Raw genomic sequence first — 12,956 nt, 5'->3', positions numbered from 1 at the left:
TTGTTCTGACAGATATTCTAATTCACTTGGAAATCTCTTTCTCCCTTCTTCATCTTGTGACAATCTCTTCTCTGCTTTTGCCACCTGTTATTTGATACTTCAAAGTCTAATTTAGAATCTTATTAATGAGTCTTCCCCTGAAACTTCCTTGGATGGCTCAATTGAAATTTTCAAAACAATACCAGATAATCTCAATTACACTTAAAATCTAATAAACAAATAAACTAATAATCAAAATAGAAACAGAATCATAGATACAGAGAATTAATTAATAGCTGTCAGAGGGGAGCATTTTGGGTGGCTGGTAAAATAATGTGAAGGTAATAAGCAGAGAAAAACCCAAACAAACACAGAAAACAGTGTGAGAGGAAAGAGGAAAAAGAGAATTGGGAAGAGGCACAAAAGGATAAAGGGGTATAAATGGTGATGAAAGGAGATCTGACTCGGGATGGTGAACACACAGTACAGAATACAGACATTGTATTGTAGAATTGTACAGTTGAAACCTATATAATTTTTTAACCAATGTCACCCCTGATACATCTATAAAAAATAACTAAGGGAGATTACAGGATGGCGACTGAATAGGCAAATCTTACGACTGTCACCTCCCAGAACCAAATTTCAGTTACAACTAAATTTAAAAACAATTGTGTTGAAATACCAACTTTAGACTAAGTGTAGAGAATCCATAACCAAGGAGTGACAGAAGCCACATTGAGAGAGGTAGGAAGGGCAGAGACACAAAAAGAGTCGCCCAGCTCCCAGGAGTCAATGGCAGCTTAAGGTCCTGAGTTTGCTCTTATCTGTGGGGAGATTTGTCCTGAGATGTGGGTCCTAAACTCCATGAGGGGAGCCCTAGCTTAGAGCACCAGAGCCTAAAAGAGCTACTTAGCATTTGGTGGTGAAAATAGGTGAGTTTTTTGTAGGGAAAACAGCTGTGTTAGGCTTGCTCACTGGCACTTTATATGATTAGTGTGTCAACATGTGACAGAGCATCCTGAATGGCATATAAATTGGTGCAATCACTATGGAAAGCAATATGGAGTTTTCTTAAAATATTAAAAATGAAACTGCCTTATGACCCAGTGATTCTACTTTTGGAAATATAGCCAAAGACCACGGAAACACTAATTTAAAATTATACATACACCCCTATATTACTTGCAGTGTTATTTACAATGGGCAAGATTTGGAAGTACGTCATCTCGATACAGCAAGTTTGCAGGTTCTATCCCCATTCAGGGCATATATAAAAATCAACCGGCCCTGGCTGGTTGGCTCAGCGGTAGAGCGTCGGCCTAGCGTGCGGAGGACCCGGGTTCGATTCCCGGCCAGGGCACACAGGAGAAGCGCCCATTTGCTTCTCCACCCCTCCGCCGCGCTTTCCCTCTCTGTCTCTCTCTTCCCCTCCCGCACCAAGGCTCCATTGGAGCAAAGATGGCCCGGGCCCTGGGGATGGCTCTGTGGCCTCTGCCCCAGGCGCTAGAGTGGCTCTGGTCGCAACATGGCGACGCCCAGGATGGGCAGAGCATCGCCTTCTGGTGGGCAGAGCGTCGCCCCTGGTGGGTGTGCCGGGTGGATCCCGGTCGGGCGCATGCGGGAGTCTGTCTGACTGTCTCTCCCTGTTTCCAGCTTCAGAAAAATGAAAAAAAAAAAAAAAAAAAAGTCAACCAATGAGTGCATAAATAAGTGAAACAACAAATTGATGTTTCTGTTTCTCTCTCTTATCCTTCTTCTCTTTAAAATTCATTAAAAAGTGTTGGAAAAATTAAAAACATGAAATAATAATGAATGTTTTTCTTTTGTAAATGGTCATCAACACACACACACAAATGTGGGGTTTGGGAGTCCAGACAGGAGAATAAAATGAGAAGGAAAATTAAGAATGTTAGGAAGAGGCCCTGCCGGTTGGCTCAGTGGTAGAGTGTCAGCCTGGCATGCAGGAGTTCCGGGTTCTATTCCCAGCCAGGGCACACAAGAGAAGTGCCCATCTGCTTCTCCACCCCTCCCCCTCTCCTTCCTCTCTGTCTCTCTCTTTCCCTCTTGCAGCCAAGGCTCCATTGGAGCAAAGTTTGCCCGGGCGCTGAGGATGGCTCTGTGGCCTCTGCCCCAGGTGCTAGAATGGCTCTGGTTGCAACAGAGCAATGCCCCTTGGTGGGCGTGCCGGGTGGATCCCGGTCGGGTGCATGCAGGAGTCTGTCTGACTGCCTCCCCATTTCCAACTTCAGAAAAATACAAAAAAAAAATGAAAGGAAGAGGCAATGACAAAGTGCAAGAGAAGAGAGGGCCATGTGGAGGAAGATGGAGGTGGGATGATGAACCAAAAGAAATTTCCTAGATTAAAGTAGGCCATTTTTTAACCATGCCTTCTGATTTAACAGAGGTTACAAGAAAAGATTGAGGGGGTAAAATGACATTTCCAAACCATATGGTGGCTTATTCAAGGCAGTATGAAGAAGCTGAGAAAGAAGAAAAATCTGGAAGTCAAGGGCTGGAGTGGAAATGACAGGCAGAGTGGGAGGGTCAGGGTGTGGGAGGCATAGTTTTTCTCTTATGTGCAACATGGATGAGGCAGAGTTTTGTCTCCTGGAAGAGGAAGTCACTATAGAAGACTGAGGAATCAACAGTTTGCTAAGTTCAGACATCAAACAAAAGAATCAAAAGTACCATCTCCCTGTGAAATGCTGCTTTTGTCACTTCTGTTGCTAACAGATCTCATCCCAGGTGCTGACAACAAGGATGGACATGAGCACGAGCGCAGTAAGAGGAACTCTGGCAGGAACTCTGGGTGTGGATGGTCTGTTTCATCCACACAGGGTCTGGGCCAGCCTATCTCTAGCCTTTTTCTTCTATTTTGGAGGCTAGCCGTAGAGCCTGACACAATACCACAAATCAATGTTTCTTGCATTTTGTTCTTCAGACTCAGAAATGGTTTGTTTTTTGGATCTTTCTGGTTTTCTTTTATTTCCCTCTCATTTCCTCCTGCTTTTCTGTTTCTTTTCATTTTTCTTATCTTTTCACTACCCACAGCTTTCCAGGGGCCAATCTCATACCATGTCATCCCTATATCATCATTTATCAATAGCGCCTGGGCACAAAAATCAAGGCTCAGGCTGGCTGGAAGATTTGCAGATTCATGGCTGGGATAGTGACTCAGCACCACCACTTTCCTGAAGGCTTTGTTTAAGGGAAACTTCTGCGATGTGGAGGTGACTGAACTGGAGGAGATATTCTGGGTCTATTTAACTGGATTCACCCAGGTATTACAGAATCATGTCAGTGAATTCCAGATGATATGTGAGTGTAATCATCTGATCGGGGGAGATTACCAATGGTTCTCTCTCTCTCTTGCAATTGGCATCTAAAGTTAGGTTCTAGGGGGACATTCTTACAGAACTAAATCCTTAACCTGTGAAATCTGACACTATCTCCAAGTAAGTAGTGTAAGAATTTGGTTGAATTGTAAAACACCTTCCTGGTGTCCAAATTGCTTTTTAGATATGTGAGGAAACACTCTTTACACAGATTGGAATTAGGTTTTTAGAATCTTATATAACACAAATGAAATGTAAAGAAAGTAATCGAAAGAATAAACCTAGTTAAAAATGTCATATTAGCCCTGGCCAGTTGGCTCAGTGGTAGAGCATTGGCCTGGTGTGCAGAAGTCCCAGGTTCGATTCCCAGCCAGGGCACACAGGATCTGCTTCTCCACCCCTCCCCCTCTCCTTCCTCTCTGTCTCTCTCTTCCCCTCCTGCAGCCAAAGCTCCATTGGAGCAAAGATTGCCTGGGCACTGGGGATGGCTCCTTGGCCTCTGCCCCAGGCGCTGGAGTAGCTCTGGTCTCAACAGAGTGACGCCCTGAAGGGGCAGAGCATCGCCCCCTGGTGGGCAGAACGTCGCCTCCTCGTGGGCATGCTGGGTGGATCCCGGTCGGGCGCATGCGGGAGTCTGTCTGACTGTCTCTCCCCGTTTCCAGCTTCAGAAAAATACAAAAAAAAAAAATGTCATGTTACACAAAACAATATACACATTTAATGCTATCCTTATCAAATGCTAAATGATATTTTTAAAGAACTAGAAAAAACATCAGCTTTGTAAGAAATAAAAAAGACCTCAAATAGCCAAAGCAATATGGGGAAAAAACAAAATAAAACAAAACAAAGCCAGGGGTATCACACTCCCTGACTTCCAATTATACTGCAAAACAAAAATAATCAAAACAACATAATATTGAAAGAAGAATAGACACAGAGATTAATAAACAAAATTGAAAGCTTGATACAAATCCACATATATCATATATGGGCAATTAATTTTGACAAAGTAGCCAAAAACACACAATTTAAAAAAAAAGTCTCTTTAATAAATGGTTCTGGAAAAATTGTAAAGCACATAAAAAAGAATGATATTAGATTACTGTTATTCTCTATTGTATTGCCAGTAGTCACCGCCATTGTGGCCATACATCTGGCATAGTCTGTGGCAGCATTCAGATCAGATCTGTATGGAGCCGCCACCACTCTTGAGGGTTTGGGTAAAGGACTGGTTGTTGTTATGGTTCCCCATGGCTCTCCTTTTTGGGACAGTGGGCTGGCTATTTTTTATAGCCTTGTGAGAGGAAACCAAGAGCTCTGTGCAAGAGAGTGCCTGAGGCCTGTAAACTGAGCAGCACCAACAGGGTGTGGAACTGGAGTAAGCACTGAAGAAGGAAGCCAACTGGGTTTGCAAATTGCACTTGGAAACAGAACAGTGTTTGGAGAAGGAATTACGGGTTTGCGAGTTGCAGTTTGCCCTGGAAGTTGCTAAGAGCCAGCACCCACAGGAGCCTAAGATGGAGCCATGTGGGGGACGTGGCTCTGAGTCAGCGAGAGCGGGTGTTTCTGAAGCTGCCATCCACAGACCCCAGAAGGTAAAAATTCATCGGCAAAGAGTATTTACTAAGCCCCTGGTAGGTTTGCTATTAATACAATTGCGGGAGTAGGGGTGGATGGCATCATGATCTCTGGAGCAGAGGTGTAAATGCTGGCTGCCATCCATGTGCTCCTCTTTGGGGCAGTGTCTCCAGAGCTGACATGATGGCAGGAATCAAGGTGAAGACCTGACACCTCATGTGTGTGGACTGACTCTTGAACTGCGACCAGAGGGGGCACCAGCTCCCTTGTTGGATGGACATGCAGCTTTTGGATAATATGAGAGATCATGGGCGGGCGGGTGGGTGGGGGGGCTCTGGTGGAGGTCCTCCTGCAACGGGAAGCTTTTCATCCAGTTGAAGAGAAGCTCCAAGGACATTTTTCACCTTGGGCAGAGTGCTCAGAGACATTGTGAAAGGCACCTTTGTAATTGTTGAAATTGTATGACTTGTACTATTGCTGTAATTTCTTTGTATAATGTACCTCATTCCTTGCTCAGGATTTACCTGTGATGTGGATTGTAAAGTGAGCAAAAGGGGTGGAATGTTTGGCAGAGAAGAGAGAGAGAGAGAGAAGAAGGAGAAGAGGCAGAAAGAAGCCATGTTTGCAAAGTGAGAGCAGAGAGAATACAGAGTGCTGAGAAAGAAGCCATGTTGGCAGGGAAAGAGAAGGTGTGCAGTTAGGGAACTGGAGCTGAGTGAGGGGCTTTCTGAGCTCCACTAAGACTGGTGGGGCCTTTGATTCTAGAAGAAAGCAGAGAAGGTTCTCCTGGTTGTTGTACCAGAGAATGTGTCAGGGCTTTGAAAGCCACTGAAAGAAAAGGAAGAGGTCTTCCCTGTGTGTTTACTTGCCGGCAGGTGCAAGACTTTAATAAACAAATGGCCCACCATTTTTTGGCTCCACTGTTTCTTTACCATTTGCCTGAATCCAATGAGAATCTGCATGTGAATGCCCATGATGACAGCAGCCCCAGGCCCTACACCCATATACAAAAATTAACTCAAAATAGATCAAATACCTAAACATAAGATCAGAAAAAATAAATGACATAGAAGAAAACTTAAGTAACTATACTTATAGACCTTGGTCTTCAAGTAGATTTTATGCCTTTCATCCCAAAGGCAGGGGAAGAAATGGCAAAAATAAATGGAACTACATCAAATTAGAAAGGTTCCATACATGAAAGCAAACTACCAGCAAAACAAAAAGACAACCATTCAAATAGGAGAAGATATATATAAACAGCTTTGACCAAGGGGTAAAATTAAATATTTGTAAAGAACTCTTACAACTTAACACCAAAAATACACACAATCCAATTAAAAATGGGCAGAAGATCTGAATAGACACTTCTCTCAAGCAGACACAAAAATGGCCAACAGATACATGATTGTCAACTTCACTACTCATTAGAAACACGAAAATGAAAACTATAGTGAGATACCACCTCACCCTGTTATAATGGACATTACCAACAACAACAAAACAAGTAATAATAAGTATTGGAGAGTTTGTGGAGAAAAATAAATCTTCATTTACTGCTGGTGAGAATTTTAATTGATAGTCACTATGGAAAACAGTATAAAAGCTCCTCAAAAATTAAGAATAAAGTTACCATATGACCCAGTACCCCACTTCTGGGTATCTACCTGAAAAATTTGAAAACATTTATTTGTAAAGATTTATGCACCTATATTTTTATTGCAGCATTATTCATGTGGCCAAAATATGGAAACAACCAAAGTGTCTTTTGATGCGTAATTGAGTCGCGAAGATGTGGTACACATATACAACGGAATACAACTCAGCCATAAGAGATGACAAAATACTGTCATTTACAACAACGTAAGTGGATTTTGAGAATATTATCCTAAACAAATTAAGTCAGACAGAAAAAGTCAAGAACCATATGATCTCACTCACATCTGGGGTATAAAACTGAAGGCAAAAACATAAATAGAAAACTAAAACTCCTAGACACAGAGAATAGTATGGTGGCTACCAGAGGGAAGTGGGTGGGAGGATAGTAAAAGTTAAAGAGGTTGAAGTATGTCATGATGAAATAAGATGTGACTTTGGGTTGTGAACACACAGTGCAATGTGCAGATAATGTATTATCAAACTGCATACTTTAATCCTACAGTTTTACTAACCAATGTCACCACATTAAATTTAATTTAAATAAACCAAATAACTACTGGCACAAAAAGAAAATGATATGAGTATCTCTGGAAACACAACTATTCCAGCATAATTTTCGTCAGCTTATTTTGACAAATGTTATTTTAAAACAAAAAGAAAAACATGTTTTAAAACAGGAAGCCAAAGATATGTCATCATTAAATTGAAAACTGATGTTCCTTGACCTACAATGGAGTTATGTCAATAAATCATTATTGCATGTCAAAAAAGGATTTAATTCAGCTAATCCAATGAATAGTTCAGCTTAGCCTGGCCTACCTTAAACATGCTCAAAATACATTAGACTAGTGGTCCCCAACCCCCGGGCCGTGGACCAGTACAGATCCATGGGCCACTTGGAACCAGTCCACAGAGAAAGAATAAATAACTTACATTATTTCTGTTTTATTTATATTTAAGTTTGAACAATGTTTTATTTTTAAAAAATGACCAGATTCTCTCTGTTACATCCATCTAAGACTCACTCTTGACGCTTGTCTTAGTCACGTGATACATTTATCCATCCCACCCTAAAGGCCGGTCTGTGAAAATATTTTCTGACATTAAACTGGTCCGTGGCCCAAAAAAGGTTGGGAATCACTGCATTAGACTACATATGGGCAAAATAAATCATCTACCACAGTAAACATTTGTCCACATGACCTCATGGATGGCTGGGAACTAGGCTTGCTGACACTGGCTGGCATCATCAATGGATATCATACAGCATATAGCTAGCCAAGGGGAAGAAAAAAATTAAAATTCAAGTACCATTTCTAATAAATATAAATTGCTTTCACAACACTGTAAAGAAAAAAGATTGTAAGTCGGGGACTATCTGTTCTTTATTTTATTTATTCTGAGATACAGTCTTTCTTACATCATACATTTATGAAATCTGGGTGGAGCCCACTATTGATACCATCTTATAATAAATTCACAGTTCTTAATACATTTTCTGCTAGTGTGTCAATTATGATATATCTCAAAACCTATAGGAACTCTGAATTGATAAAATATGATAATTATTTTATTAAATATGATGAGATTGACTCCTGGGCTGACAGCCTGAGCTTCTGGTCTTCTGGGTATATATTACAAATGGGAAAGGAGATATGATGAAATCTCACTGGATATTCTGATACGACCTGTTAAGAACACAAGCAGTTTTAGCTCTACCTAAGACATATTTCTACAACCATTTCATAGCAGACTTTTTCATAAACACCAAAATGTGGAATAAAATTACTGTATTTCCTCACGTATAAGACATTCCCATAGATAAGATGCACCTTAATTTTGGGGCCCAAAATTTGAAAAAAAAATATTACAAAAAGTTATCAAACTCGTTTTATTCACTATAAAATGCATACAACTTCTCATCACTGTCAAAACTTCCATCCATTAGCTTGTCTTCATCTGTGTTTGATGACGAATCACTGTCTTCATATATTGCCTCAAAATACAAGTAAAAAATCTACAACCACTGTATAAAACGCACCCAGTTTTTAGACCCCAAATTTTTCTTAAAAAAGTGCATTTTATACATGGGGAAATGCCATAAATGTCCAATGATAGGTGATTGGTTAAACAAACATGTTATATAAATACAATTGATTATTCAGTCTTCTTTAAAAAAGAAATAAATTCTGACACATGCTACTACATAGCTGATCTCTAAATACATTATCGTGAATAAAATAACCCAGTAATAAATAAACAAATACTGATGATTCCATTGACATGAGGTATCTAGGTAGTCAAATTTATATGAACAGAAAATGGAACGTTGGTTGTCTGGGCCTAGATAGCCAAGAAATGAAATGATGTTTTTTGATGGGTATACAATTTTAATTGTTCTAAATGAAAAGAGTAGTAGAGATTGATTACACAAAAAGAGAATGTAATTAATACTATTAAACTATGTATCTAAAAATGACTAAGATAAGTTTCATGTCATGTATACTTTACTACAATTAAAAAATAGATTTATATTAAATAGATGGGAAGTTGGGAGAGCATGCAGAGGCAGGGACACAGGAAGCAGATGGACAGCTGTCAGAGGGAATTGGGGAGAGCGGACTGGATCAAAGAAGGTGAAGAGATCAGCCCAAAACATAAATACATAACACATAGACACAGACAGCAGAGTGGCAATAGGCAGAGGGAAAAGGTGGTGGAGGGAAGGGGAGGAGAGCAAAGGGAGGGAAGGTGGACAGAAAGAGACTTTGCTGGGGTTGGGGTATGATGTGGTGCATGGATGGTTTTATATTAGTTGGGCACTTGAAACCTGCATGGTTTGCAAACCATGCCAACTCAATAAATTAAAAAATAAATTAAGAAAAGAAAGATTGAGGCTAAAATGATGTAAATATGTATATAATAATGGTATAAAAGATTAGGAGTGGACAGAAAAGAATGATTTTAAGAAACTTACCGGTGCCTCAAGTACCATAATGCAAGACATATCCAACAATGAAGGTGAGCAATATTATTGCCAAAATTATCACCATGGTGGCAGTAGAATGTCCTGGCAATTGGGAGAAGACACAAAGATGTCACTGCAAACCCATTCCTGAGTCTCCTGCCCTTCCTTTGCTCACCTGAGTGTCAGCTCCATCTCAACCTGCTTTGATGTGAAGGCAAATCCAAATTCCCCTTTCAGATTCTCTAACACAACAGTCCATATCTATCTTCTATTACTTCCTCTTGTGCTACTTGAACCAATTTCTAGGTCCATGACTCTTACCTCCTTTGTACCTGAGATGAGTGATTTTCAATCTTTTTCATCTCATGGCAAGTCAGTGCCCCTGACTAAATAATCAGATGTTGCGAGTTTTGAAATTTCTTGTAACACACCAGTTGAAAATTTCTCCCTTAGTTTATCTCTCTCTCTTGTTTTTCCTCCTTCTTTCCTTTTCTCCCTTTCTCTCTCCCTGTTTCTTCATCACACCCACTAAGTCTCACCATTTGCTCGCCCCTCCCTCCATGTTTGTGGACCATCTTCTCCCATTTCCGGCCAGGAGGTCCAGTTCTTTCTCACCCCAGTGGAGGACGATGTCCTGGCCTCCCAGGCTGCTGTGCTTTACTTGGCAATTCAGGTTAGCCTCCTCCCCAGCCACAACGTCCAGGGTTACTTGGAGATACCACATCCCATCAGCATTGGGCAGGATGTCATCTTGATGAGCTCCTGGCTGCTCCTACTCACCCCTCATCCACATCACCCATACAAGTTTGGGGTAAAATCCTGAGACATGGCACACCAGCAGCAGATGACCAGGCAAAGGAGGGGGGCCACTGGAAGCCAGGCCTCAGGCTTCACTGGGGCAGAAAGGAGCAGGACAGTGTCACATTATGACACTAATCGAGAGCATAGGGACTCAGAAACCCACAAATTTAGACAGTGATCTCTTCCATTGTTTTGGAATCCAAACAATTTACTGATGAAGCCCCTCTCTTCTTAGGTAACCCCAACCTTTGAATTCAAAGAGGTAGTGAAAAGTGAAATAAAAAAGTCTTGGAGAGAAAACAGGACAAACCTTGTCTCTGCAGTTTCACCTTCTCTGCATCAAGAACACCCAAGAGATATCGAAACAGGTGTTTAAGAGGAGCTTCTCTATGATACTAAAGAGACCTTCATATTGAGAGTATAGTGTACAGAACCTCTGTGCTTTGCTGCCACCTCTCCAGCAGGTGTGCACATGTCATTCTGGAAGCTCAGGAAATCCACTCCTCCTAAAGCTCTCATGGGAAGCTTACTATGCTCTCCCCAGTATGCAGCTCAGTGCTGGCTATACCCTGAACCCCCAAGGAATCAGGATAAAAGAAAAACAGAGAAAAAGAATTTTTAAAGCCAACAAGAAGAAAAGGGATGGAGAAGCAACCTAAAATTTAAGATTTGGAAGGAAAAAAAGGTTTGAGATGTGAAATGATGAGCCAAAAACCAATCTGGTTCTGTCACGAGCCACACAATGACTTTTCAGTAAACAACAAACCACATAGAAGAAGGTAGTCCCATAGATTATAATAAAGCTGAACAATTTCTATTTTCCTAGTGACATCATGGCCATCATAACAGCATAATGCATTGCTCATATTTCTGTGGTCATTCTGGGGTAACCAAACACACTTTGATGGGTTTGTATAACTGAATAACAATGCAATATGTACAGTACATAATACTTGATAATGATAATAAATGATGCTCTTGGTTTATGTGTTTATTATACAGTTAATAATTTTAAAATGTATACTTCCTACTTACAGAAAAATAAATTTGCTGTATAACATTATGCCATGTTATACTAGCGATAGCCTTATCCTCCTGTGTTTACTGCATCTCTTGATCAGATCATTTTCTTCTGTGCTTGATTTAATTCTATATATATATTTTTGTACAGTAATGTGCTCTGTAAGATTGTAGCCTTGGAGCAATAAAGTATATCATATAGCCTAGGTGTATTTTAGGCTATCTTATCTATATTTGCTTAAGTGCACTCTATGATAGTTACACAATAAAATTGTCTAGCAGTGTATTTCTCAGAACATGTCTTCAGTGTCAACAGGTGTATGACTGTATGCATAGATTTAAAAAGAAAAATCTATTGATTGATTTCAGATACAGAGATAAATAGATGCATAAATAAATAGACAGATAGATAGATAAATATCAATTTGTTTTTGCCTACATTTCTGCACCCATTGGTTGAGTCATTTATATGCCCTCACTGGGGATCGAACCTGCAACTTTAGCATATCAGGATAATGCTCTAACAATGAGCTACCCAGCCACAGCTATTCAAAGACTTTTCAATAAGTAGAAAAAAGGAGAAAAGAATACATATCATAAATGGTGGGGAAGGGCTGTTGTAATAAAGTATAAGAGGTATAAAGAAAGAAGGGGGTAATGTGAGAAGCAGGGTGGTGAAGTCAGGAGGAAGTACACATTCCAGGATGAATGGGAGAATTACATTGAGAGGAGGAGCAGGCAGGAGATTCTTGAGGAGGTAGACTGAAACAAAGGAAGTCACACTTCAATTCACTTAGATACAGGGTAGGAAAAGTAAGGGCTTCTTTCTTGGTGTTGGGCAGATAAAATATATTATGCTCACTTTGTTAAAGATGGCACTGCCCATGTGGAAGCCCATTGCCCAGGTGATAATATTAGTTGCCCTTCCTGCTTGAGATGGCTGTGATTATATTAATGTGTGTTGGGGGAGGGCTTTTGCGCCAAAAGGTTTTAAAAGCAAGAGAAATCGTATTATTCTGGGGAAAGTGATTACGTTCTAGGAGGAGCCCATGCTGTAGGAGAGCAGAGAAAGGCCATGTGGAGGAGAGGAGAGGCAGCCAAGATGGTGGAGTGCTGAAGGAGAAGCCAGTTCATGCAGAGTTTGTGCAGAGAGAAGGAGATGGGGAACAGAGGTGAATAAGGCTAGTTAGCTAGAAACCTTTGATTCTAGGAAACTCAGATAAGTCAGTGGCTTTGGGAGCCTTGAATGGAAAGGAAAGTGTTTTCCCACTGTGTGTATTTCTTGCCCGCCAGGGTGCAAGCTAGGATAAAGATGATGGCCCACCAGTTCTTGGCTCCATTGTTTCATTACCATCTGTTCGAATCAAATGAGAACCTGCATGGACCAGGCAGTCGTGATTGGTGGCCATGGCTACTGGCTTTACACTTAAGGTTTAAGTGAGAAATGTTATACACAAACAAAGGGTGGTTTGTATCGGACAAGAATGCAAAAAGCAGGAAGAATTTGAAGTACTTTGTAGAGGTATGGAGTCTAAGATGAAGACTGCTCTACAAAAGTTTGTGTATACAGTTGCATAAACTGGAAAGGCAGAGTGAAAGAAAGATCCTGGGGT

General features: G+C 40.7%; 1 pseudogene; it reads right to left on the bottom strand.

The window, feature by feature from the left end:
- Window positions 1-9,527: 9,527 nt before the first annotated feature.
- On the bottom strand, window positions 9,528-12,752 carry LOC136329886 (T-cell surface glycoprotein CD1b-3-like; annotated as a pseudogene).
- Between the last annotated feature and the right edge of the window lie 204 nt (window positions 12,753-12,956).

Source organism: Saccopteryx bilineata, chromosome 3 (assembly GCF_036850765.1).
Source record: "Saccopteryx bilineata isolate mSacBil1 chromosome 3, mSacBil1_pri_phased_curated, whole genome shotgun sequence".
Lineage (NCBI taxonomy): Eukaryota > Metazoa > Chordata > Mammalia > Chiroptera > Emballonuridae > Saccopteryx > Saccopteryx bilineata.
This window is presented reverse-complemented; position numbering and strand designations above follow the sequence as displayed.